The following is a 9,159-nucleotide window of genomic DNA, read 5'->3' as shown; positions in this document are numbered from 1 at the left end:
CGGTGGCACTGGGGTGTCCCGAGGGAAGCTGGGCCGGGGCCAGGCAACGAGCAGCCCCCGCTGCCTGTCGGCGTGGAGCCGCCCGTGGTCGCTGGGGCGACGCCTCGGTGCTCAGCACAGGGCTAACACAGCAACATCCCCTCACCTTCCTGCCTCCAACTCCGCCGTTGGAAGCAATCCCAGGGCAGTGCGTGGAGTGCAAAGGCAGGGTCCGGCTCTCCAGCCTGGAAGCTGCCCTCGTCGGGGATGCTCCGGCGCTCCCTTGCCAAGAGCAGGGCGGTTCTGCAGCCCAGGCACTGGTCCTGCTGCGCCCCCTCCCTGGGCGGGGGGGCCGGGATTTGGGGCTGGAGGTGGGCAGCTGCAGGAGGAGGCAAGGGATCGCTCCGACGTGCCGGCTGCAGGCCGCCCCTCTCCCGCATCCCCCGGGCTGCACAGGTCCCTTAGGGCTGGACGGGGGTCCCGGCGGGGTGTGTGTGGGGGGGTGTCCCTTTGGCGGACAGCTACAGGCTCTGGGGCTCGGCCATCAGCGCTCGCAGCCCTTGGAAAAGGGAAGGAGGGGGGTGTGCAAAATCACAGCACGACGGGGGAAGCCAAAATGCCCCTCAGTGCCGCGGCTGGCCCCGCATCGTCCCTGCGTTACTCCTTGTTGCTGCGTTTGGCAGAAAACCCACGGAGAACCCGCTCTTAAATGTCTTTTTCTGAACCGTCAGAAGCCCAAGGGAAACATCTCCGCGTCGGGCGGCTTCTGCCTCTCCCTGGGAGCGGAGTCACGGTAGGTGGGCAGGGGCGAGGAGCAGCGGTCTTCTTCCCTCGAAATAGCCGGTTTTGTCCAAAGGGAAAAAAATATTTACAGCACAATTCTGCGTTAAATGTTGCGGCGTCTTAACGTCGTAAATGTGCTGGGTAGGTTTTACCCTTTGTTGTTACACCGCGGTTGCAGGAGAGAAATATTTTGCAAACGAAATTGGGGCGGCCCGGTGCGAAACGCACCCCCCGAGCTTTGCACGGCCGGGACCAGCGGCTCCCCGGCGGGAGCTGCCGACCTGCCCCGGTCCCACCGGCTGCAGCCCCTGCCGGCGGCCGCCGCCCTCCCGCTCCCCGCGCTGGCCCGGCGCGGGGCTTTTGCTGGAGAAGCAGCAGCGCAGGCTGCTGGGGATAGTGGCAAGCTGGCACTTGGCTGGCACGCAGCGTGGGTGGAATGACACTTTGATTTCCACGTGTGGTGTGAGCGGGCAGGGCTCGACCCCGCACCCCCTGTGTAAAAAACACTGCGTCACCGCAGAAACTTCCGAGTCAGGGAGGCAGAAATTTTCGTTTCCTTCACCAAAAAATACACCAAGCGATAGCGAACTCCGCGCCCGATTACGTCTTTGCTATTTCACGTCGCAAATGGTTTGTTCTCACGTGCCTCGATAGCGCCAGGGGCCCTTCGGGGAGGGGGGTGAGGGTCGCGGTGCGGGGTCCCCCCCGGGGACCGGCCGTCGAGCGCAGCTGCGGCCCAGCACGGGGCAGGAGGGGATGGGGCAGGGAGAGGGGGCAGCTCGGCTCTCGCTCCGCGTCTCTTTCTTTCCCCCGTTTTATTCTCTTAACGAAAGGAAACCCTCAGAGCGGGAACGGTCGAGTTTTCTCCAGGCTGCAAAACATTAAAATGGCCACAAATCTTTCCGCGTAGGCCAAAAAGCTTGCTTTCTTTCGTAAGCAAGATCGCATTTACTACTCTATCAGGAAAAAAAAAAAAAAACCCAACAAAAAAACCAAAACAAACCAAACAAAGCCCAGTCCTCCATGTTTCGTGGCTATACAATGCAAGGGCAGACGAGGTTTTGGAAGAAAACATGAACAGCCCTTTCCCTTTGGAAATGCCCCCAGCCCAAGCCCTGTGCTGGCCCGGGCCCTGCGTGTCCCACCTTCCCCCCGTGCCCCCCTGGGCTGGCTGCCGCAGCCCCTCAGCCGCTCACACTGATGTCCCCACCTGCCGGCAAACCTCGGGTCACCTCGGAGGTGTCTCTTTTCCAGAGCAACTGGGCATCAACGAGTAGAACGCATAGGATGAAGGATGAAAGTATCCGTATACACATGTTTGGAGAGGGGGTTTATGCACGCTCTAGGAGCGGAAAAACCTTACCGAGAAAGAATCGAGAGAAAAAAAGGCGGACATGCAAATCTGATCAGGTAGGATCGCCACCGCCTTTACGTCCCGAAGACAAATATTTAGGAGGTCGATTTAACCGTGGGAAAGGATTAGCGGACACAAAGCCAGGTGAGGAAACTTCCCGGCGGAGCCACCTGCGGGAGCGCAGCCCGGGCCGCCCCCGGCCGCCCCCTCCCCAGCGAACCCCTTCGGGCTCGCCCCGCGGGGCTGCACGGCCGCGGGGAAGGAGAAACCCCGCTGGAAGCCAAGGCCTCCCCCACCAAAGAGACGAGGGAGGGGGATAATTATTCTTCCCCTGGCATTCCGGAGACATCCGTTTTAAGTCGCCAGGAGAAGGTAAAGCCCCGAGGTGCGCAGGGGAGCAAGGTAGAGCCGCGCTTGGCTTGTAGCTGCCTCTCGTCAAAACACAGCCAGGAGGTCCAGGCGTCGGTGTGAGCCGCTGTACAGGCGAACCCCTAAATCCCCGGTGCCTCAGGTGTGCTGTGCTGTGCTCCGACGGCGCAAGCGGGAGCTGCCCCCCTGCCCGGCACCGAGCCGGGCATCGCCAGGGACACCCCGAAACGCTGCCAGGTGTCAGCCAACGGTTCTACCCCTCGCCTTGACTTGCGGCGGCTGCCCGCCCCCCCCCCCCCCCCTGCCGCGGGAAGGGCTCCGTGCCTCCCGCCCTCCCGTGTGCGCGCTGGCGTGCGTGGGGGTGCGGGGGTGCGCGCTCTCGGAAGAAAGCCACGGAGAAAAAGAACGGCTTTCCAAGTCTGACTTCGTGCTGTGTGTCCAGGAAGACGACAGAGCTGCCAGGAGTCTCTCAAAGGCTTCTGTTTACTTGGAAGCAGCTCGAAAATGCAATTGTTCCTGTAGGTGGCACTGGTACTAGGTGCTGCAGAAGCGAAGGCAGAAATGGAGAAAATTGCCTAGGAATTCCCAATTGGTTCCTATAATTTAATGCAGAACAATAGAGGTATTTTTTCATTTACTCTAAATTCATGTAACATGTGACAAATGAAAACCCGATTGCTTTATTAGAACAAAATATGCTTTTAAAATCAGGCCCTCTGTAGCTTTATGGCCTGGTCCATGAGAATTGTCTATTTCCCTATATGTCATTAAACAAATCCTAGTGCAAAGAGAAATTAACTCAGCACCACTCATTCAAGTCAAATGTTTGCACCAGGAAAGCCCTAATGAGACACTGTCTGGTTTCCAGAGGGGTTGCTAAGAACAAGTGGCGGCAAAGTTATTAAACCTGTCCAAGCGACTAACACATCATTAAGAGCCCCCCAGCTCCCCCCCCCGCCAACCCTCCCAACCTCCATCTGAATATCCAGGCGAGGGTGGAAGGAGCGGCCGGTGGCGCGGCACCGTGGGCCGGTGGGATGCTCCCCGCCGGGGCGGCCTCGGGGCTGGGCAGCGGGGGCAGGCGCGGCGGGGCTCGGCGGGGCAGCGCGGCCCGCGGGGGCATCCGTAATCCCCGGCTCTGCGCCCGTTTTCAGGCTACTGTACATTTATTTCACCTGTTCATCTGACTTCAGTGTGTTCCAGTAAAGTGCCGACGCCTGCTCTCGCCTTCACTGGAGAGGATCTGCTACGGACCTGAGATGGGAGGGGGTGAACCCGGACAAAGCAGTCTGTCTCCTCCCGTCTCCTGGGAAGGGGCCAAATGCCCGGAGGCACTCGGCACGGGTCGCCTGAGCTTTTACAGACCTTGCCAGCTTCTTTTCCCACCAGGCCGGGAGGCGGCTCCCCGCGGCATGCCCGGGGGCTGAGAGCCCTGGCCGGGCGCGGGGAGCCGCCGGCGCCGAGCCCCGGGGAGCCGCTGCCCCATCACCGGAGAGATGCTCACGGTCCAGCCAAGCCGCCAGGACAACCCGACACTGCACGGGCAGTTTCTGACCGCTGAAACAGGGCTCCCCTGCTTCTGAACGCCAGCAAAGAGATTTGCAGGAGGTTGCATCCTTACCCCAAAAGCATGACACTCAAAAGCCTTATGCCTTGATTTCATGCTATGATGAATTGCTTGATTTTTTTTTTTCCCTTCAGATTCTGGGGTCTGTCACCGCCAAGGTGACTCCAAGACCTGACTGTATTTTGCCCGTCATCGTTTCCGAAGTGTGCAGGAAATGTTCAGATGTGGCTTGTTTGTATTCGACGGAACTTTGTTAAGCAAAATTCACCCTATTACATTTCCAATCTCCGTCTTGTCCCTGACGTCAAATCAATTTCTTAAAATTGATTTCACACATGGCACTGCCCCCCCTTCACCCCCCGGCTTGTTCGAGAACGGGACAAAATAAAAATTAAAAAATAAAGCTATGAATTTCGGAATGGTTGTGAGTATTCCCATGCATGTTTGAACATTGTATTAATTCAATTAATATAAAAATGGATTCACAAGTACTTTCGTGCACGAACGCAGGCAGTTTATATGAACACAAGCGTACACGCATGTGTTTTAATAGCGAGCTACAACAAGGCAGCGGGCAGCGGTAAGAGACACGACATCTGCCAACGGGGGATCGGTAACGCGTCCCGGGATCGCTTACAAAAACTTTTTCCCTCGAGGAGGGGAGAACAAGTGGAAAACCAGGCCTGCTCCTGCAGAAGTTCGCCAAGGGGCTCGGGGCTGTGGGGAGGCGGCGGTCCCTGCCTGCAGGCACGCCGGCTGAGGGGCATCTCCCCCTGGAATATCCCCCCTCTCCTTCGCAGCAGTCTGTTAGCAAGCGCCTGCCGCGGGCTTGTTTGGAGTGCGGTTGTCCCCGGCTACGAGGGAAGGTCAGCACACCTGAGACCCGGGGGTCAGGCCAGGGATTTTCGAGCCCGCAGGCTCGGAGCGGTGGACCTCCGTCCACCGGGGAGCGCGGGGTCAGCCGGGGCCGGCCCCGCACCCCCCACGCCCCGCTAAGGCACGGTGCCCTCGCTGCCCTGCTGGGCTCAGCGATTCTGTCGCATCAGGAAAGGCACACGGCAGCCAGGGACACGCGAAGGCCCCTTCGTCCTGCATTTGATTCCTTACGTGCCTCACAGAAGATGGGAGCGATCCTGGGATGTCCCGTGGGACGCCACACGCCCGCGTGTAGGAATAGCTCCGTGCAAAACGAAAGCCCCGTTTAAAGCTCCGGGGGTCTCATCTCTCTACATCACACAGCGCCTTCCCCCCGGGATGGGTCACCTCCTGCCACAGCCCAAGGTTGTCGCTGCCCTTCCACCTGCCTCTGCCGGCTTTTCCCTGTCTTTCAGAGGTGGCCAAAAGCTTCTCCAATGTCCCCACCGCGCTGCCCCTTCACCCCTACTCCGGCTCCAAGGTGCTCTTTGCCCTCCAAACTGTCGCTTTTTTAAATGAATTAATATAATGTTCCAAACGTCGATTCCCGGGGAGGGGGGGTGCGGGATTTCGTGGCTCTGCGCTGCATGGCAGGAGCCGGGGTGGAAGACGGGGCAGCTGCAACAGTCCCTGCGACAGTCCCATCACGTCTGCGTGGCTCTGAGCTCGGCCACCCCAGACCCCCACTTTCCCCACACCACATCGAGAAACCCGACCACCCGGCTACACTTATGGGGGGCTTTACACTTCGGGAAGTTCAGCTTACAAAACATGTTGTTATCTGAGCACCCTTCTGCCCTAACAGCTCCTCAGTAGCCTCCTCCCCTCGAAGAAGGAGAGGGGTTTAGCTTCCTTCCAAAAAAAAGAAAAATAAAAAATTCTGCGGCATCGAAGAGGGGCTGGGGGTGTGTGCCGCGTTGTATTTGGCTGATTTCTTCCAAGGAGCGGAGGAGGCCTGGAACCCGCGAGGCGCTGTACCCCGCGGCGCCCCCCGAAAGCCCTCGTGGAGTGGAAGACGGGCCCGCGGCTGGGGGCGGCGGGGGCCGGGCACCCCGAGGTGAGCACGGCCGAGCCCCCACGGGCGGGATGCCGCCGCGCCGGGACCCCGCTCCCCGCTGCGGGAAGTGGCCAGAGAGCCCCGGGGCTGGGCACTATCTGGGGGACCCCGGCGCCGGGAAGCGCCCGAGAGAGCCCTCACGGGCGGGGGCAGCCGGGGGCTGCCAGCCACCGCCTCGCCGGTACCGGCCGCGCCCGGGGCTGCGGCAACCCACGCCAGGTCCGTTTGGTGGAGGAGAGAAGGCGAGAGAGCGGGGTTTGAGGGAAGAGAGAGGCGGCGAAGCAGCCTCCAGCCGCGCTGTGCCATGCCCCGGCGTCGGGGGGAGGCAGGCAGAGGCGGTGACCCCCGAGAGACACCGGGTGCCGGCACCCGGGGCTCCAGCAGCACGGTGCGGGACGGAGCAGCCCGGTCCCTCTCCTCGGCGCGGAGGGGAAGGGGCGGGAGGGGAAGCCCGGCCCTTGGCTGGCCCTTGCCCGGGTCCCTTTCGGGGACCCCGAGGTGGGGGCGCGGGTGCGTGGCGGGGCGGCCTGCACCTCGGGACGAGCCCCCGGCCCGGCCACGCATGCCCTGCCCCGGGTGGCGAAATCCTGACCCCGCGCCCCCCGCCCTCCTCTCCCTGCCGCCTTTCCCTTCCGACTCCTCAATGATTTCCTACCTGAAAAAAATTAATCTTTTTGCCAGACAGGTCAGAAGCGATCAACAGGCTGTTGTATATTATAATGTTTTCATATTCCTCTCGGCTCCCCCTGCCCTCTACCGACTCACTGTAGATGTGACCTTTGGTATTTCAGCCCACACTCAGCAGTTGAATGGAAACAAGTTGAGCACGTTCACTTCTGATAAACATTATCCTTAAACCACTGGAGACCCGAGCAGAGTAAACGAGCTTTTCCGACAGGACCACATCAGGAACACACATTGAGAAAGGGAAAGAAACCGAATATCCAGGAGATCAGAGGCGGGCTCGGGGGTGGAGGGGTGGGAGAGGGAAGGAGGGGGAACAGACAGGTTGGAGGACACGGCGGAGGGGGGAGAAAAGGACACAGCCGTGAACACAATAGGCACAGATGGGGAGAGAAGCTGCCCCGGCAGCGTGGGAGAGCAGCGCAGGGTCACGCCCGAGCATCCCAGTAACCCTGGGGGAGATGCAGGGGCGTCTAGCGGGGCCGGGAGCCGCGGGGCCGGGCTGACACCGGCCGTGCGCCCGGAGATGGCCCGCGGCCACACGCCGCTGCACCGGGCTGAAGCGACGGGAGGTGGGGGGAGGCGTGTGCGGGGCGGCGGGCAGGGCCCGGCGGGCGGGGAAGCAGCCGGCCGGGAGGGCAGCCTTGCCGGGGGTCCCTCCAGGACTCTGCTTCGGGAAGCAGGACGCTGTGAAGGCGGATAGGATGTTTCGCGGACGCGCACCCCCTTCCATTGTTTAACTACATAATTAAGCTAATTTAAGGCTGGATCCGGGTCCCGCTAGCTCAATGCCTCCTGCCGTAGAAATACCGAAAGCAGGTCAGCTCACAACATCGACAAGGATTCTGGCTTCAGCAAATGCCCGCGAGTGTTGCCTGCGCAGCATGCCACCGCTTTGGGACATCTGACGGGGCAGGGGACGGGACGGGACAGACCCCTTTACCGGAGGTGATTTTCTCTAGGCTGAGGAAGCATCACAATTTACAAGTGTGATATTCTGGACGGGCAACTCACATTTTTCTGAAATAACCGCAGAGCTGCTATAAAAAAATTGTTGGTGGTGGGTTGTTTGGGTTTTGTTTGTTTGTTTTAAATCCCTGCGGAGGAAACAGAAGCATCCACGAATATTCCGATCAAATAAAAGAGATACCTGTGAAAGAACTACGATCGCCTTCTTCCCACCACAAAACATTTGCAACGTGCCATTAATTTCTGTGGGATCTCCTGCAATATCCTAGTCATTCATAACTATGCACATTCATTGCGATATGTGCAGGCTCTGAAATCTAGCGCAATTAATTTTATTTTTTTTTCTAAAACTATCTTACAAACATTTCAATTACAATAATATTTATGCAGTGTTCATACACACCACTGACATCAATTTCGCATTTCGTGCACTCGGGTCACCGCGTTATTTCTTTTTACGTTTTATTTAATTTACAGATCCTGTATTTTCCAGACTATATTTAAAACAAACAAACTAGCTAACCAAAACAAACAAAAAAGAGTCTCAGAAAACAAAAATAAAGGAAAATGTGATAAATTCTTGGCGGGAATTGGGAAGCCCATGATCTCTGTGTGCAACATGATGTATGTGGCATGTATGTCAGAGGCACACACAAGCTCACAGCTCAGGATCCACACACCTAATGCCAAACCAAACACTTCTTCCACATACACAAACACGCCGCGACCCACACATACCTTAATTCCTACCAGCTTTGTCTGTTTTTCTTTTAACTGTTAATATGTAGCAGTGTCTTTGATAAAGCTGAAATCAGCTGCGAGGAGTTGACATTTTACAGTCAAGCGCAGTGCAATATTTAGTGTGGGGATTAAAAGAAAAACCGGAGCCGGTCTTTGATGGCCGGGGACCATCAGCACCTCGATGCCCGGTCGCCGCCAGCCCCGTCCCGTGTCCTCCCGGGGCAAGGGAAGCTGCAGCTGACTTCCCGACCGGTTTGTGTTTTCCACCAAAAATTACTCAATTCCCATCGTTCACAGCCTTCTGGTACGCCACCCGCGAAATATTCGTTAGAGAAAAGTGCTTTATTACAACAAGGCGACCGTAAACAAGGACGAACTTCTCTCCCGCATCCGCAAAGTCAACGCGGGGAACCCGCGCCTGTGTCAAGACATCGCGCTGCGCCTGCCAGGGGAGGGGGGGCACCGCTCTGCGGGCCCCGACGGCTCCTGCCCGGCCGCTCCCCCGGGAAGAAGGGCCGGGAAGGGCGGCGCGGCAGCCCGGCCGGTGCCCGGCGGGTGGCGGGTGCTGCGCCCTGCTCTGCCCGGGCCTGGCCGCCGACGGCGCCCCGGCCCCGCGGGGGCTGCGTGCCCGCCCGCCCCGGCCCCCCCGCCGAGCGATGCCCTGCCAGCGCCAGCCGCGCTCAGCGCCGCCCCGGCGTTAACTGCGCTTCCCGCGCAACTTACCGCCGGGCAGGTAGGAAA

The sequence above is a fragment of the Falco biarmicus genome, chromosome 7, assembly GCF_023638135.1.
Source record: "Falco biarmicus isolate bFalBia1 chromosome 7, bFalBia1.pri, whole genome shotgun sequence".
In the NCBI taxonomy this organism is placed as follows: Eukaryota; Metazoa; Chordata; class Aves; order Falconiformes; family Falconidae; genus Falco; species Falco biarmicus.
This window is presented reverse-complemented; position numbering follows the sequence as displayed.